The sequence below is a fragment of the Tachypleus tridentatus genome, chromosome 10 (assembly GCF_004210375.1).
Source record: "Tachypleus tridentatus isolate NWPU-2018 chromosome 10, ASM421037v1, whole genome shotgun sequence".
Classification (NCBI taxonomy): Eukaryota; Metazoa; Arthropoda; class Merostomata; order Xiphosura; family Limulidae; genus Tachypleus; species Tachypleus tridentatus.
In genome coordinates, this window is record NC_134834.1 from 142,991,886 (window position 1) to 143,011,466 (window position 19,581).

Genomic DNA, 19,581 nt, shown 5'->3' on the forward strand with positions numbered 1-19,581 from the left:
CTCTATAAATATCCAGTTTTAGCTCACACTACCAGTATTGCATAGTGCTGCTCTCAAAGAAGTAATAACTTTAGTTTCCCCTAGCAACACTCAACAAACGTCTTTATAGTTTGGTCTGAGAAATTGAATTTGCAAGCGACAAAAGTTCCCAGAAGATCCAGGTGGCTCAAAAGTAAGTTTGAGGACTTATAAAGCAAAAATTAAGCATTTTATTAGGTCTGAGTCAAATACTGTTTATTTTGTTAAACGTTTAAGAAAGTCTGTGTATTGAGTCTTATTCAAATATATTTTATATCTTTAAGTATTTGGCAAACTGTAACTAGCACACGAATTAAAATTTTAAAAACGACATGAAAAAATTATAAATGGTTATCACTTTCTAATGAAGGTTTTACCTAACCTACGTATTGCAATTAAAATATTTCTAATGTCAGCCCCAGTTAAAAGTAAGTTAAGTTAAATTCAGTAACTGGGTGATGTTTGTGCTTAAGTAACTCTACTGTCAGTCCCAAATAAAGGTAAGTTAAGTTAGATTCAGTGACTGGGCGATGTTTGTGCTTAGGTAACTCTAGTGTCGGTCTTAAGTGGAAATAAGTCGAGTTAGACTCGGTGACTGGAAGATGTTTGTGGTTAGGTAACTGTATTGTCAGCCCCAAGTAAAGTAATTCAAGTTAGATTCAGTGATTGGAAGATGTTTGTGATTAAGTAGCTCTACTGTCAGTCTTAAGTGAAGATAAGCCGAGTCAGATTCATTAACTGGGTGGTGTTCGTAGTTAGGTAACTCTACTGTTAGTCCTAAGTAATGGTAAGTCGAGTTATATTCAGTGACTGGATGATGTTCGTGGTTAAATAACTCTACTGTCAGTCCTAAGTAAGATAAGTCGAGTTATATTCAGTGACTGGGTGATGTTTATGGTTAGGTAACTCTATTGTATGAAATACACATTAGAATTTCAGCTTACATTTCTGGAACTTTTATTGCGAAATGTATATAAAAATACATTCACAGTTTGGCATTATATGTTCAAAAATTTCTTTTTATGTGTGTTTAAAACGGATTTCATACCTGATAATTAAGTTATGGTAACTAATAGATTGAAATCATTCTGTTAAATCTCATCATTCGCAATACATTTGAAAACGCCGAATATTTTTAATGTCATCTGCAAAAGTTACTGATTTAACATTAGTGTTATTAGTCAATGTAAACAAGAAGAAATAAAGTCCCAAGAATTGGTTTCTAAAGGAAAATGGTTTAGCTTGAATAAATTTCACTCATTTCGATCTTTGTCTTTCATCCATTCAGTTATAATCGCAAAAAACAGTCCTTACCCAATCCACAACCAATGAGATTTGTATAGCTAATCTTTTGTTTGGTGTTTTATCAAATGATTTTTTAAAATATAGGTATTCTAATTTCCCAGCATTTTCTTCGTCCAGATAACATTTAATGTCCTTCATGATATTGTTCGAAGGTGGCTCAAAGCGCACAAAACCGATTCTTTCTTGACCCGAACCTTCACCAGTTTGACTCGTATTTTTCTAAGCACTTCTCCTTCGATATCAGTACAGTAATTCCATATTGCACTTTTCAATGTTTGGGCTAAAATGTAACAAAACATCTTTCAGACTACTTGAGAAGCTCATACCATCCCCAGTCCAGGTTGGTGTCACACTGAAAGATGGCTCAATCTGAAATTAGGTCTCAGTTTGTTTGTTTATTTTTGAATTTTGAGCAAAACTACACGAGGGCTATCTGCACTAGCCGTCCCTAATTTAATAGTGTAAAACTAGAGGGAAGGCAGCTAGTCATCACCATCCACTGTCAACTCTTGGGCTACTTTTTTATCAACGAATGGTGAGATTGACCGTAACTTTATAAATCACCCAAAGCTGAAAGGGTGAGCATGTTTGGTGTGACAGGGATTCAAACCCGCGACCCTCGGATCACGAGTCGAGAGTCTTAACCACCTGGCCATGCCAGACCCAGTAGGATATTATAAGGAAGTGTGAAACATGGCTCAGTCCGATAGTAGAAAGAAGGGTAAAGAACGGTTTAATCTAATATTAGAAGAAATGGTTCAAGACAATGGGGTTTTCTGTGTAAAAATCACGCTTTATTTTTAAGATTAAATAGTTATCATTTGTACGTTACGTAAAATTTTTTGTTCTTGTAATTAAGTTTCTTCACGTATGTATGCTTATCAGATATCTCCTTTAGTCTTAGATACTCCTTTGACAATGAATCGCATAGCTCCACCCTCCCGCCCCAATAAAGAAGCAAAGAATAGAAACAAGAGATTCGAAAATTTAAGATGTTGGTAAAGGAATAACAGAATTTATATTTCAGGCTTAGTGTAACATATCAGGTTTAATTTACCGTTTACATTCTGCTATACAAAATTGTTAGCTCGAATACCCATTATTTATGTCATACATTCGTGCGGACTTATTCAAGGGCAATCTGCCCCTACGTTTGAGTTGAGTTACTGGAAAGTTACAATCATACAACGAGATTTGACCGTGTCCCTTTTCGTCCTAAGAAGGCCAACAGAGTGCTGAGAGAGAGTTTTTTCTTTCTTTTTTTAGTAGTGGGATGCGATCGATGGATCCACAATCTGGAACGTTCAACACTGAACCACATTTGTTCCTAGTCAGATTTCACTGAAACAATATACAATATTAGTTTGTTTAAAATATTTATTAAAGTCGTTTCATCTTTGTAAAAAGATGATTTGTCAATGGACACATTATATAAAACATATTTTCGATAATATAAGCGTTCTCAGAAAAATAAAAAATATGAAATATTTTCACTTATTAAAAATAATTTTTCAGTCGAAGTAATAACGAAAACTATAAACGCACAGTTTGAAGTTTTTCGAAATTTTCTTCGTAGAATTATTAATTGTTAACGTATCCTTTAATAATATCAATATAAAGAGGTTTCAGGTAGCAAAATAGAATAAGTTAAAAACGTAATTTCATATTGTACCTGCGCAATCTTCGAATAATATGAATTCCTATCACCGTAAGGCCAGGCATGTCCTAGTGGCTAACTTTTCGGGCTGCAGGTTGAAGGATTCAAGGCTAGCCACATGACATGGTTGAAAATACTACGCTTTTAACGTTGGGGACATTATAGAGGTGACAGTAAATCCCAATATTCACTTGAAAGAGCTCAATAGAACCATTTTGGCGGTGGGTACTGTTGGCTGGTTTCCTTTGCTCATGCTGAATGACGACAACATCTGAATTTCAGAGATCTCTAATCCAACTGCTCGGTTTGAGGTTTCATATCTAGCTCTGCAAATTCATTTCGCATTGGCCCGCCATGGTCAGGTGGGTTAAGGAGTTGGACTCGTAATCTGAGGGTCGCTGGTTCAAATTCCCCATCGTATCAAAATATGCTTGCCTTTTCAGTTGTATGAGCGTTATTATGTGACGGTCAATCCCACTATTCGTTGGTAAAAGCGTAGTTCAAGAGTTGGCGGAGGGTTATGATTACTAGCTGCTTTCTAAAAACAAACAAACAATCATTTCGCATTAATCGCCAAATTGTTAGTTTTTATTTCATGTTAATCTAAGTTTAAACAGAAGGAATATTTTTTAAAGTAAGGCAATCTTTTCTTTTTACTTTTACTCTGTCTTATATTACTTATTTTGCATTCGTTTAATCTGATATAAGATTTTTCACGAACAAAAAGAAATTACGTATCGTATGATAAACTGCTCATATAATTGGAAAATAAGGTCATCCAACGTAATGGAATTAGTTTATAATATTAAATCATCTCTGGTGTAGACTTTTACATAATGGTATTTGTAAGACTTTTTATATCATCAACATCTTGTTAGCCGTCTCATTACCCTCTTGTCGTAACGTTCTTTTTCTGTTGATAATATATAATGCAAAACCTTTAATTTCGTATTTACTTTTTCATATACCTTTGTTTCTAATATATGGAATTGTATATTTTCTTTCATTCATCTACGTCATCGTTAGAATTATATAAAATATTGCAGGTCATAAGTAATAAGTATTCTCATAAAATAAAATGGTAATTCTTAAACCATATAAAATAACAATAACGTCAATAAGAAAGTTTATTAAACATAAAAATATATATATATGTATGAAGGGTGAATAATGTTAACAAACTTTATTTAATGCGAAAAGAAATACACAGATGGCGCTACAACTTGCTTGTTTTAACCTAAGAAACCGGATGCTTTGAAACGTATTCCATCTATATTCGGTGTTAATGAAGAGAGTCAACAAGTATATCAGAGAATATTAAATCAATATTTATTTGTAGTGTTCTTGATACAGACGGATAGATGGCGCGACAACTGAAGGTAAGCTTGACAGTGTTACAAATAATCTGGCAGATAATTTGATACACTGTTTTAAAATATTTGTATGTAATAATTGTAGCGGATACGACCTAGTTGTTGATGTGTGGCGCTTCTGCTCAGCGAGTGTAAAGTTGGCCCCCGCGAAGTTGGCGAAAACGATCCTCACTTTTAGTTGTGGACGCGTTATAAAAGTAACAGTCAATTTCGTTATTCGAGTAAAAAGCTGAAAAAACAACAACAATTGATACAGCTGGTAGGTTTACTTCTCTATGGTCAGCACTTTATAATTAGGAACGGCTATGCCCAAACCTTTTTGTTTTTCACCAGGCTATTCAGTCAGAGTTTCGCATTTTGAGTTGTTCCAGTTGAAAATTTCAACTCCAAATACCAATGTAATAAGTGAGTGAAATTTACAGATGTTTGGTTTGAATTTCGCGCAAAGTTACACAAGGACTATTAGCGCCAGCCGTCCCTCATTTGGAAGTGAAATACTAGATGGCAGGCATCCAGTCATTACCACCTACCAACGAACAGTGGGATTGAAGATCACATTACGACGCCTCAACGGTTGAAAGGGCAAACATGTCTGGTGGGACAGGGATTTGTAACTATCTGGCTATGCCTAGTCCTGCCAGAAGTTTTATAGACCAGGAAGTGCAAATTATTGATTTGAGTTTTTAGAACTCTCTGATTTGTTTTCTTAAATATCCTTTTACTAGTTAATCTTATATTTCTGCCTAATTTTTACTATAATAATTAGAATATGCCGGATCAAAACTATAAAAACAAACGAATTCTTAAGAAAGATGTTCTATACATAATATATTCATTCATTATTTACCAGGAATTTAATAAAATAAATACATACTTTGGTAACTAACTGCAATATATTAAAACAACTTCTGTACTTGTGTTTTTTGTTTTTTTTAAAGAAACGGCACGCTATCTAATAATTACACATGCATAGTAGCATCATAACGTCCAGTTAACTGGCAATCTGTCTTTTAAAAAACAGTAATGACAACAGAGAGAGACAGAAGTATGAAAGTATGTCTTAAGCTAACTAATTTGTTTAAAAATTAACTTTCTGAAAATAAACCTTTAAGAGAGTTTTTTCTTCTTCCCCATAAAAGTTTACCCATCTGAGAGAGTTTTTTTTTTCGCGCAAAACTACTCGAGGACTATCTGCTCTAGCTGTCCTTAATTTGGCAGTGTAAGACGAGAGAATAGGCATCTAGTCATCACCACAAAACTCTTGGGCTACTCTTTTACCAACGAATAGTGGGATTGACCGTCAGATTATAACGCCCCCAGGACTGAAAGGACGAGCATGTTTGGTGCGACCAGATTTCGAACCCGCGACCCTCAGATTACGAGTCGAATGCCTTAACCCACCTGGCCATGCCGGGCTCTAAGAGAGTGAGAAAAGGTAGTAAAATAATGTTATTTAAATTATCAAGAGATTAGAGATGCAATGTTGGAATTTCTTAGGTCTGCTATTGTTCTTATGTCTGAAATAGACAACGCTTTCCAGATATAGTTCCAAAATGTTGATGCACCTACTGCGTAAGATGGCGCAGATCTTGTTTTTAGTTTGTTTATCACAAATGATTGGTTCTGTGTTCCACAGAGTCTCTCAGTATTACTCACACAAGTTAAATAATAATAATTCCCCCCACAGAGTCAGCCAGTATGACTCTAAGAGTCAATAAAATAATAATAATTCCGTCTCTCTCAACATAGAGTCAGTAAAATAATAATAATTCCGTCTCTCCCTTCATAGAGTCAGTAAAGTGATAATAATTCCGCCTCTCCCCACATAGAGTCAGTCAGTATGACTCAAAGAGTCAGTAAAGTGATAGTACTTTCCCTCACAAAGTTACTCTAAGTGTTTTTACCCGGAGTTACAATGAAAAAAACGATCTCATTCTTATGATTTTTTAAGCTAAAATTGAATTAATAAATTATAAATTGTTTACAAATGGATTAATCAATTAATTGTTGTAAAATCGCACTGAACATATAAATTTTTATTCTAACACCATATTTCTAAGACATTTGATTATTTATAGCTAAAGTAACAAGTAATATTATCCTTAAATAACTTAAATTAAATTGGCATGAAATGCTACATAAGAAACAGGCTAATTAGCTTGCCAGTTTTTAATGCTAATGGATTCAGAATAAATTGTAATTTAACCGAGAAGATAAGAACCGCTTTATTTTGATATATTCGGAAGTTCAGGATATTGAAGACAACCTTTACTCATTCAGTTATAGAACACGGCTTTTCAAAGGAGTTTATTGAAGTGCCAGACCCAAAAACTAATAACAGGCATCAAGAATTCCATCACAGGGACTCGTGGGTATAAAAGGTAAAAACAAAAAGACGCCCATCAATTACATGCACTTTGAATGCGAAATGAACTTTCTATTTAAGCAATCAATACAATGAGCAGCTGTTCTAGTATTGCTTGAATTGCCTTGAACCTTTTAACGCAAGTTAAGAGGAGAGAACAGGATTAAACATTACATCTGACAGAAGGACAGTAAAATGCCTTTTACTACTCATAACCCTAGTTAATAAGCTCATTTCTTTCTTTTCAAATTGTATGATTGTTAAGGAAAGACTTATCAATAAGAGACTTTAAAATTCATTCTTAAATTAAACGCCTTTTTTTTATAGGCGCACAAACAGAAGAAATGTAAACCATATATAAACCTTACATAGCTCATTTACGACCAGTTGATTAGGGTGTTCCACTCGCAATCTTAGTGTCGCAGATTCGAATCCCCGTCACACAAAACATGCTGGCCCTTTCAGCCATAGGGCGTTATAATGTTCCGTTCAATCTCATTATTCGATGATAAAAGAGCATCCCAAGATTTGGAGTTAGATGGTGATGACTAACTGCCTTCCCTCTAGTCTTACACTACTAAATTAGGTACAGCTAGTGCAGATAACCCTCGTGTAGCTTTGCACCAACTTCAAACCAAACCAAACATACAGAAATAACGTGACAGTTCGTTGATTTGATGTATTCGAATACACAGAAAACACGTATTTTGCATGTGGTACTTTTTAAAGTTTAGTTACTCGTCTACTAGACGTTCTTGATATATACCTCTTAGTTACTCATAAGTAACTTAAAGCTTTCTAATCCGAGGGTCGCGGGTTCGCATCCCCGTCGCACCAAACATGTTTACTCTTTCAGCCGTGGGGGCGTTATAATGTGACGGTCAATCCCACTATTCGTTGGCAAAAGAGTAGCCCAAGAGTTGACGGTGGGTGGTGATGACTAACTGCCTTCCCTCTAGTCTTACACTGCAAAATTAGGGACGGCTAGAACAAATAGGCCTCAAGTAGCTTTGCGCGAAATTCAATAACAAACAAATAAACAAACAGCTTTCAAGCAGTTCTACAGAGATTCACGAATTCATATATTTTATTTTTAAATTAATAAATTTCCTCAGAAAGAGAGTAATATGTATGGATTTTTCGAATAATAATGAATAAATATGATACCTTACTGCGCGCAAAATGTATTGAAAAACAAGAAAAATATTTGAATAATAAATCAGATTAAATGGATAAAAAGTATCGATTTTAAGAAAAGTGTTTATATTACTTAATGTACAGGAAATCCACCAAATAATTTATAGATATATACGATCTCTCAACGAGCTTACTTAATCGTCAATAAAACATTTAATTTTACACATCAATTGTTTATCAGACTAATTAAAAAAACTTATAGAAAATCATCTAAATTTCTACATTTGTTCCCAAAAAATAAATTTAACAAATATTTTTACACATTTTGCAAAGTAGTTACTTTGTAAATGCATTTTGAAGGTAAAAATTGTGATTTACGTTTGTTTTTTCTTTGAATTTTGCACAAAGCTACACGAGGGCTATCTGCGCTAGTCGTCCCTAATTTAGCAGTGTAAGACTAGACAGAAGACGGCTAGTCATCACCACACACTACCAATCTTTGGGCTACTATTTTAATAACGCACAGTGGGATTGATCGTCACATAATAAGGCCCCACGATTGAAAGGGCGAGCACGTTTAATGCAACAGGGATTGAAACCGCAACTCGCAGCTTATAAGTAGAGCGCCATAACTAACTGGCCATTTCGGGACACTGTGATTTAAGTAATAATTTTTCACGGACTTGAAATTTCAATTAATTTATTTTCTAACGTCGACAGAGTTGTTTGAAAGTTTTTGTTGAACGTATATTACCAATAAAATAGTTGGTTCTACTGTCACTGCTCTCTTAAGTTACAGTTTCTTAGATGATTGGGTCAGATATCTAAGTGTACCCTCTTGCTGTCTCGTGATGTAGCCAATATAATGGGCAATATATTTTACTCTTTCATTTCATCGTGTAGAGAAATTTCACTTAAAGCTTTTTAATAACATTTTCGGTCAATATCAGTTACGTGGAGAGCAGAAGTAACATTTTAATTGATTCACTAAATGAATCTGGATGTCGAGAAACTGCATGTGATGTTTTTGTTCTTTTTATTTAAAATAAACGAACCTTATAATGTAATTTATCATTAAGCTGCCATAGTTGTTAGTGGAAGTCAAACACATTTTTGTATAAACTGTAGAAAAGTACAAAAACTTGTGTAAAACTGAATTTTCAGCACGGAATGTTAAATAAACGTATTTTCGTTCTAAAGCCTTAAACGTTGATTTCTTGGCATGCAAGAAGGTTGTGATGCTTTGAAAATAATAGGAGACAAGTATAAACGATTGCTCAAGCTCAATATTAATTCATAGGAAAAGCTCTCTTATTCCTTTTAGAATAGCACAAATAATTTAGCTTTACACTTCTAAGTCTCGCACGCTTCAACTAACTGTTCTTTTTTATGTTCTTTTTTTTCGAAATTGAGCTAAGCTACACGAGAGCTATCTGCGCTAGCCGTCCCTAATGCAATATTGTAATACTACAGTCATTACCACCCACCGCCAACTCTTTAGCTAGTCTTTTACCAACGAATAGTGGGATTGACAGTTACTTTATAACGCTCTCACGGCTGAAAGAACGACCATGTTTAGTGTGATGGGGATTCGAACCCGCGACCCTCAGATTGCAAGTAGAGCTCCCTAACCACCTGGCCATCCTAGACCTCCACTAATTGTTCAAAACTCTTTCATACCAAAGCATCTTAAATAAATATAACTTTGCAAGAAATGAGCAATTATTTGTGCCCAAGTAGTTCAGTTAACCATTTAATTAAAAAAGGGCTTTAATTTATACGATTCCAATTAATTATTGCTCACTATTTGCTTAGCGCCATAAAACGCAAAACCAACTAACCAACCAATTAATTCCGTGAGTCCGGCATGGCCAGGTTGATAAGGCACTCGTAATCTGAGGGTCGCGGGTTCGAATCCCCGACACACCAAATATACTCGTCCATTTAGCCGTGGGGGCGTTATAATGTGACAGCCAATTCCACTATTATTTGGTAAAAGAGTAGCCCAAGAATAGCCCTCTCGTCTTACACTGCAAAATTAGAACGACTAGCGCTGATAGCCCTAGTGTAGTTTTGCGCGAAATGCAAAACAAACGAACAATCCAATTCCGTAATAAACGTTGCGTAGGAAAATCTAGAAGGAAGAACAGGAAGTTCTGAACCTAAAATAAAGATTAAATATAGAAACAACATCAACTCCATTTTTTTTTATACGAGATATTCTGGAGATCAAATCGACTGCAAACAAAGAAGAATTTTGTAAAAAAGGATAACTGGATAGGAAGAGGAATCGTAGGAAGTTATACAATCAAAACCCTGTTTAACTTTAACACCTTTAAAAGCCGCTCTATTCCAAACATTTTCTTGATCTACTGTTTTTTATGGTCAATTAGGCCTCCTTGGTTAGTTTTGCAGAAGACAATTGAGAATCAATAGAACACATGAATATGTTGAATGTACCTTTTGATTATTTGTTCCATTTACTATTTCTTTTCTTTCTCTCGCTCCCCAGTGGCTCAGCGGTATGTCTGCCAAAATCAGGTTTCGACACCCGTGATGGGCAGAGTACAGATAGCCCATTGTGTAGATTTGTGTTTAATTCAAAACAACAACATTCTTTCTCTCATCAATTTTTTTATCCACATCTCTGCATATTTCTGGTCACTTAAACAATGCGACTAACCTAGTTTGGAATCGTGAAGTAAGTTGATTTTAGACTCAATAAATCTCAAGTTTGAGCTCATAACTCCAGTTTATTAACTTATTATTGAAGTGTTGAGAAAAGATTTTCAATATGGTCATGCAATTAACAGTTCTTGTCAGTTTTACATGGGCACGTGTGTCGAATATAAAGACCTCACAGATCACAATTTTGCCTGGGAAAAGAAAACCATGTGCAAAAATCTTGGGCACTGTGTCCTTCTAAGGTCATTACGAGATCACATGTGTACTTTTTCTTACGAGAGTCAAGAACTTCAATTATATAAACATTCAGAATGTAAAACGTACATTAGTACGTAAAACGTACTAATATGACTTCAAAATGAATGAATTTTGACGTTTATACTTACTTTCTTGTTCACATAACTCACACAAGAGGCGTTGTTACTAATATCGAAAACAATATTTGTTTGTTTGTTTTTGAATTTCGCGCAAAGCTACTCGAGGGCTATCTGAGCTAACCGTTCCTAATTTAGTAGTGTAATACTAAAAGGAAGGCAGGTAGTCATCACCACTCACCGCTAACCCTTGGGCTCCTCTTTTACCAACGAATAGTGAAATCGGCTGAATGGGCGAACTTTTTTAGTGTAACGTGGATTTGATCCCGTGTACCTCAGATTACGAGTCGAGTGCATTATCCATCTGGCCATGCCGGGCCCAAGCAACAACACCAAAATATAAAGAAGAACCACTAAAAGAGCTTGAAAGATTAATGAACAGTAAACTCTAATAGTTTCGAACTGTCTTTTGTTTCCCTTCAAAGTAGTGGATTAGAAAGTTTTTATAATAATATTTAAATATTTATCGTAAATAAAAAAAATGTTTAGTTTGAAAAGCTGTAACTTACGCAATGTCAAGAACTGATCAAGTTTGTTTGTATCAAAGTATTTTAAAGTTCTTAGCTTTATATATTGCTAAAATAACCATTGAAAGCAGTGTCCTCAGACAATTCAAAATTTGATACGTTTGCTTTGTTTTTCTTGTAGAAAACAGTGATTTTGTTGATTGCTCAAAGGTTTAAATTAAATACGGTATTTCAGTGCATTTTAATGCCCTGGAACATGTTTTATGTTCCCTTTATTATTGACGTAAGACCGTCTTAATAAGTCTGTTCTTTCTTGGGTGCATAAGTTATTAATAATTTCTTGATATTTGCTGCTATTATAGATAACTTCAGTTGTTTTATCATATAGCAACTGTCATGTAAGCAATAGTAATGTTGTTGTTATCTACAATACTGATAGAAAAACAACTAATCAAAAACAGTGTTTACTGCTCTCGGTAATTCCGATACTGTAAACCTGTTGTACTCGGTAGATCCATGTTCCAGAAAGCTGTAATACTTAGCTGAGGTTGACTTAATGGGTTTATACTGTGTTTTAGTTGTGATGTCGATATAAGCTCTACGCTTTCAGGGGAATCAGAAACAAGGCTAAAAACTTTGTGAATTCATAACTTTTAAAAGTTCTTTTTAAAATTTTCCAGTAAATTGAAAAAAAAAATTTTCTGTCACTAAACTTTGTCAAGTACATTTAGATGGCTTGCAACGACGTAGCTGTGTATAAATATGATTCATAGTTATATTTTACAAATGTTTTGTACTAAGTGAGGCTGGAAAATCTATTCATTCCCCTGTGTAACATTGTACATTAAACGACAAAACACTGTTTTATTAATACACAGATTATAGTACTATTAGAACAAAGTCAAAAATTAGATTTCAGGCTTCTTTCAAAGAACAATGGAAGGTCAAACATTAAAAGTTTATTAATATTCATATTTTATACAACAGAAACTCAGCAAGTTCATCAAGTAGTAAATATTTTATGTCCCTGTTCCTTTAATAACTTTATACAGTATTTCAGGCATTGTTACAACGTATATAATCAAAGCGTCCTTTGAGAGTTTACTCCAAATGTCTCTAATACACTCCCACAAAGTTTCTTTGGAAATAACTTTTGGTTTGTTTAATTTTTGATCAATCAAATCCCATATATGCTCAAGTGGGTTGAAATCAGAGCCCTGTGGAGGCTATTACACCATTTAAATTACTTCAGCAGCTTAATCTTTAGCTAAGTAATTTCTGTACAGCCTGGATTAGTGTTTGAGGTCATTACATTATTGGTAGCCGAATCCTTTATCAATAATATGCAAGCTACTGGAGGTACTATAACGGATGAGCATCTGATGTTACTTGCACTGGTCTATTATTCCATCTATTTTGCAAATAACTTCTGTGGTCTCAACAGTAAAACACCCCAATTCATCACACTTCTTCCACCATGCTTTAAGGTAGGTGCTATTATCTTGCAACTTTCTTCCGCTTCAAACCAAATAAACCAAATATGAGTTCATTCATCCATAAGATTCTTTTCCAATCATCAACAGTCTAGTTTTTGTACCTTTTAGCATATTTCAGTCTCTTGGTATTAGTTTATGATGATGTAAAGATTTTTAAACTGCTACATGACCAAACATTCCATTATCATTAAGTCTTCCTGATACTGTAGATCTGGACACTTTTCTGTCATTTGGTACATAGTTGTTTATTTCATACTTGTGGTCAGTGGCAGTCTTACTTCTGTCCTGAAGTCTGTATAAACAAAGATACTTAACATCAGTATCATTGAATTTAGGTGTTATGCCTCTTCCTTTCCTTGTTTCAAATTTACCTATCTCGGTCTCACAACTATGGTGCACTTCACAGTGTTTGGGGAGCATTTCAAGTCTGCAGCAATTTGTCAGAGGGTCCAATCAGCATGACCTAAAGCTTTTATGAGAAGTCTATGCTCTATTGACAATTACGTTTTTTGAGCCTTGAAGTGACAACAAACAGTACTACATAGTGTTATACACTGTTTTTTTATCAAGGTTTATTTGTGAAGTTCTATTAAATTAATTTCTTCTAGCATATACCAGTACCTTATACTAGTTCCTTGCTAACTACTTTCCATATTGTTAAGACAGTGTATAGGACACCATGAGAGTGTTTTTCAGAATATAAATTTGATCAATATATTTATTCTGGCAGAACGTTTTACACATGCCCTTGGTACAAACAAATGGGAATTCTAAAGAATGATAAATATCCTCATCGTGGCTCATTCAATCACCAACAAGGATCAGTGAAGCATTACCAAACTGTTGAAAGAATGATAAAATATTATCTTTTCCTTACATAGTACTTATATCGCTAAGTCAAGAGGTATGTTGTTTATTTTTTTCCTTTTGATTTCCATGACCGTTGACAGAGTGTCTTTGATGATAATGTACCATCGGCGATTCCAGGAGAAATTTACCTGGTGGTGTTTATCTCCTCCCCAGGTAATCGTTCTTAAGTTAGAAGTGAAGGACTAGAGGGAAGGCAGCTAGTCACCACAACCCACAAGCTAATGTCGGCTGTTTTTTGTTTTTTTTTACCAACGAATAGTGGGATTGATTGTAAATCTATAACGCCCTCACGACTGAAATGGCGGGCAAAATTGGTAAAGAATACTCGAATTCGTGACCCGCAGCGAACGAGTCGAGTGCTCTAACCACCAGGCGATGCCACATCCCACTACAGTACAGTGTGCTCTCTTATACAGATGCATATCGTAGAAAACATCCACATATTTAACTACGTTTATAACGCTCATCTTTTGATTGTGGTTCCTGTTATGTTATTGCACTTTCTAACATTATTATTATAATAAATATTCTTTTTCACTGGTGTAAATTCTAACCTGTGGCGATTATTTGGTATTTTACCTAGTACGTACATTTAGGACTAACTTTAATTTGAATCTGGACGAGTCTTGTGCAAATTTATAAACGTTACAACCGTAAACAACGTTAACAGCGTTAACTGATGCTTTCCAGTTAGTTTTATATAACATTAATCTGTAAGTTTGATCTTTCTAGTTAGTTGTCGTTCAATCAGAAGTGAATAATATACTTTTATATTGTCTTATTAGATATAAACCTTGTATCTAACGTTTTACGAATCATGATTTATATCTATCACTTTCTCAATTTAAAATGTACTATTTCACCAATATAAAGACACCTCCGAGAAGTTAGTTAAGTGAAGACGGTCTAGTTTTTATAGAAATACTAATTACCGGTTACTTACTTACTGGTTGGTATCCATTATCAGGTCAACTTAACCTTTAACACATCAAAATACGAAACATGGTAAAATCCTTCATATGTCTAACGGAAGTATACCAAAAGACGAGTAGAACAAAATCAGACATTCTCATACAAATATTGTATTCACTGTCAGATGCAAGATTTTAGATTATAGCTTCTAAAGTACGATATGAGTGTGTTTTTCTCATAGCAAAGCCACATCGGGCTATCTGCTGAGCCCACCGAGGGGGATCCAACCCCTGATTTTAGCGTTCTAAGTCTGTAGACTTACCGCTATACTTGTGGATAGCAATACGATATAAACAGAGCTCAGAGGAAATGTGTACTCACGAGGGAAGAAGGTATATGTTTTATAAAGGCAAGTCTTACTGTATTTGCTTTCTTATACACAACTCGGAGAAAATGTGTACCTATGAGAGAAGGCGGTATATGCCGTATACGTTTTTCTTCTAATGTGTACATAACTCAGAGGAAATGTGTACTTACGTGAGAAAAAGGTATATGTTCTAAATAGGCAAGTCTCACCGTATTTGCTTTTTTTTTTTTTTTTGTAGAGAACTAAGAGGGAATATGTACTTACGAAAGAAGAGGATATATATTATATACAGGCAAGACTTACTATATTTGTATCTTTTGTATAAAACTCATAAAGAATGTGTACCTACGAGAGAAAATGGTATATATTGTATTCGCTTTTTCTCAAGCCCCCAACCGTGGGTCAACTGTATCGCTTAGAAACGAATTTTTCTACACGTGGTGGGAACAACAAATAGCTCATTAGGTATGAAACCAAGTTGAATGGACGACAACTACCAATTGTAGAAACACAAGTGTGCAGGACGACGTTTAGAAAGTCTTCCTCCTCTCGTCCTCAGGTAAGTGTGTGTGAGATGTATCCCGTCTTTATAGTGGATTGCCGAGAGCGAGCTATGATCGTTCATTTATCCATGTTTCGGATTGTTGGAAAGATGTCCTACAGATTTAACCAATGACAGCCTCTAATCTAGAATCTCTGTTTAGTAAACGTTTTATTGTGTTAATGTAAAACGATTCTTTAATATTCCTTGTCTTCCAAAATTTGTCTGTGTCGACAGTTCAAGTTTTTCCCCAGTTTATTCTGTGTACAATTAACACGGTATTTTCTACAGTGCTGAAGTCATAAACCTTGTACGGTCCTATGGTGTTTTAATCTTGTCCTGAGTCTTCTATTAAAAGAATAACTCGTTACGTAGCTTTGCGCTTAACTACAAATAAACACCAAAAATTACAGTAGAGTTTACAAACACAAACGGTATTTCGACTAATTAGCATGAAAATATATAATGTTTTATCACATTAACAGTAATTCGTGTCGATAACAGGTAACTCCGTGGAGAAATTTGGACTTTTTTATATTTTTATTTTTCATACACGAAGAGAGTTCTTAGATTTTTACTGTTTTCTTCTTCTTTATGGGTATTTGGGTATGTTGGAAATTTTGATACCCAGGAGGGTCAGGTGTAAAAGACCTCTTTCTCCATTTTTACTAGTGTTCTTTCAAAAGTGTGATACTTGTTTATTTAGTTTGGTTTCATTCTTGAGCATAAAGATGGTTAAGACACTTAACTCGTAATCTGGGGGTCCCGGGTTCGAATCCCCGTCACACCCAAGCTCGCCCTTTCAGCTGTGAGGGCGTTATAAAGTTACGGGCAAGTCCACTATTCGTTGGTTAAAGAGTAGCTTCAGTGTTGGCAGTGGGTGATGATGACTAGCTACCTTCCCTCTAGTGTTTCACTGCTAAATTAGGGACGGCTAGCTTTGCGTGAAATTCAAAACAAACCAAACCAGACAGATTTGAATATTTAAATCAACAGATCACGCGACAATCACAATCGATGTAAAATCGCTGTAGAACGGCAGTTACTGATGTCGAATTTTGGTATTTTCTAGTATTTATAGGTAGTTTAATATCACTTAAAGGTTATTGTTCTTGGTGGGCTTATACCAATCTAAACGTTTTATATATTCAGATAATTAATATGTTTCAAAATTGGAGATTTATAATTTTAAAGAATAAAATATCCATTTTACTGAATAGCGTTGGAAAACAAAAGATATATGGATCAACTTGAGAGACCAAGACCCCTACAAAGATACCTGAAACAAGTCATAACCCAGCCATGGGAAGATAATTGCAATGTATTGTAATAGAAGAGAATCCATAAACGCAAATTATAGTACTAAAAGCCGTCTACGTGTCAAAGGAAATAGTATTCAACACAATTAAAAAGTATCTTCTTCTAAAAAAAGCGACCTGAATCACACGTACACAAGCTACTTCTACGACACATTCATTTAACCATCGCATACATCAACCAGCCAAAGAATGAAAAGGGTATTTATTGATATTTTATTTCGTATGAAGACTTTGTTTGTTTTTTAATTTCGCACAAAACTACTCGAGGGCTATCTGTGCTAGCCGTCCCTAATTTAGCAGTGTAAGACTAGAGGGAAGGCAGCTAGTCATCACCACTCACCGTCAACTAACTCTTGGGGTACTCTTTTACCAACGAATAGTGGGATTGACCATCACATTATAACGTCCCCACAGCTGAAAGGGCGAGCATGTTTGGCGCGACGGGGATGCGAACCCGCGACCCTCAGATTACGAGTCGCACTCCTTACCGCGCTTGGCCATGCCGGGCCTTGTATGAAGACATCGATAAAATTACTAGATACAGTGATTTGAATTTCTGAGAGATAATGCATTTTTGTTGGCATCAAGGCTGTGTACAAAGCGTCAACTGTATTTCTGATGCATGCCGTTTCACCGTGCCTTTATATTAACTGTATTTTTCCGGTGATTTCCTGGTTTGTTTATTCAAAATTACTTTAATGTAAGGTACTCTATATATGTCCAACTTGAGCTTGACCATTTAGTCACTGAGACATGTTCTCAGTTTGAAAACAATAAATTTAAAATAATTTAAGAGTGCAGATATAACGAATAAATGATTGAAGTTTAAAACTGTATATTTCCTTATAAGGTCACATAAGTTTTTTTGTCAAATTTAAAACTGAGAAAAACTAAACTTAGAGATGAGGAGAAACTTCTTTATAAAATCATACTTTCAAGTTGAAAAAAGTGAACACAGGATTGTGAGACTTGAGTAGATTTATAAAGCTCTGGGATTTCCGTATTAAAAGATACTTCATTTCTCTATTTTTTTATAAAGAAAAATAAGAAAAGAATGAAATAATATCGAAACAGTCACAAAAGTGTGCAACAAACGTCAGAATGAAATATAGCTACATTTTATATAGATATTTCTTACAGTGTGTGTTTGTATATACAATAGTATATATATATAGCACGTGAATTTATTGCAACCACAAAGAAATGTTTATAGTGAACTTGTAAGGAGAGCTTTCCAAGTGTGTGACAAAAATAGAACTTTGACATTACAGCTCTCTGGTTCTCTCATTACTCATCACCTTGGACAACCGAATAACACACAACACAGTTCTGTTTCCGTTGTTTCACTTGCTCGACTCATCCGTTAAATAAGTGAAGAACATTTATAATGTATAGAAGCTATGAGTTTGTTATCGTACGTTACATTAAGATACAATAACATGTACATCTGTATACAATTTTTTTTTCTGCGTTTCAGTTTAACGAAATCTTTACTGGAACAAAAATCGAGTAGAATTCAATAAAACGTTTGTGCCTTTCTTTGTTTTGTAAGTACAAGATGCTGCATTATATTTTCATTAGTTTCTGGTGAAAGAATCATGATCAGAAACATTCTGATCACAGGAGAGCCAAAAATGGATTCCACTTACAACACGATCAAAATAAGAAATGATACTGAAGTGTGAAAACATTCTGAAATAAGACATACCCTAAAGGGAAGAGTAGGCTTTTATTACTGAGCAGGTGGAAAACTCCTTCGAGAATTTCATGGCATTTTTACGAATGACATTTACTGATATGTGATGCTGTAGATGAAGAGAAACCGCGATCAGAGACGAAAAAGTTGCACTTTGAGCACAAACAATCGTAAAACTTCCTTTAGGGTGGTCATGATAAAGTCAAACGAAAGCGATTTTGGTAATCTTGTTTGATATAAAAATACATTTTCTAAACAAATGTTTCTTTTTTCATAAATCATGGGAACGTGAAACGTATAAATCAGTTACAACTCTTCAAATACATACAACATAAAGTTTCAGACGTAAATTGTTGACAGGTTGAAAAATTGTAAATTTAATTCATAGGACTTAAAATTTCGTATGTGAACCGAAACGTTCTCACAACTCCGGTGTCAAACATGGAAGTGAGTATATTCGGTTCAAACAGTAACTGTTGACGATGTCAAATTTAATACATTATGTTGAATGTCCCTACATGTTTGGTCGAGGGCCCAGAATTCAGTGTACCAATTATACCGTTTCTTCGACTCTATCAAAATGCACGTGCGAGTAGCTCTCCTTCGCTCAAATTACAAATACAATAAAACTGGTAAAGCACTTAATATACAAAGCAACATATTGTAAAAATTTATTCTCAAGACGGCTGGTATGGGTATTAAAACTTTAATTAAAATAAAGTACAAAACAACGTTTCGACCTTCTTAAATCATCTTTAGGTTAACAATGAGAGAATTTGCAACTGACCGTTCCTGGACACATATCTTAGGAACGAGAGTGTAAACGGGTACAAGATTGTAGGGGACGTTGCAGTTAGATGTTAGGTTATTAATTCGTATAGGTATAAGGGTATTCCTTTAAATTGGTTTAATTTTGGTATTAGTTACTGTATAAGTTGGGCTTCTTTGATTTTGCGTTCGTTTATATTTGTTTCCCTACTTTGTATCAAGGTGTTTTCT

General features: G+C 34.7%; 1 protein-coding gene across 1 annotated transcript in view; it reads left to right on the plus strand.

Annotated features, from left to right (window-relative positions):
- The first annotated feature begins 4,254 nt into the window (after positions 1 to 4,254).
- LOC143230494 (uncharacterized) overlaps positions 4,255 to 19,581 on the plus strand; it is a 198,273-nt gene continuing 182,946 nt past the window's right edge. Inside the window, exon 1 of the mRNA XM_076464171.1 lies at positions 4,255 to 4,359. The gene's annotated coding sequence lies outside the window, so the exon portion shown is untranslated. The remainder of the gene's footprint in view (positions 4,360 to 19,581) is intronic.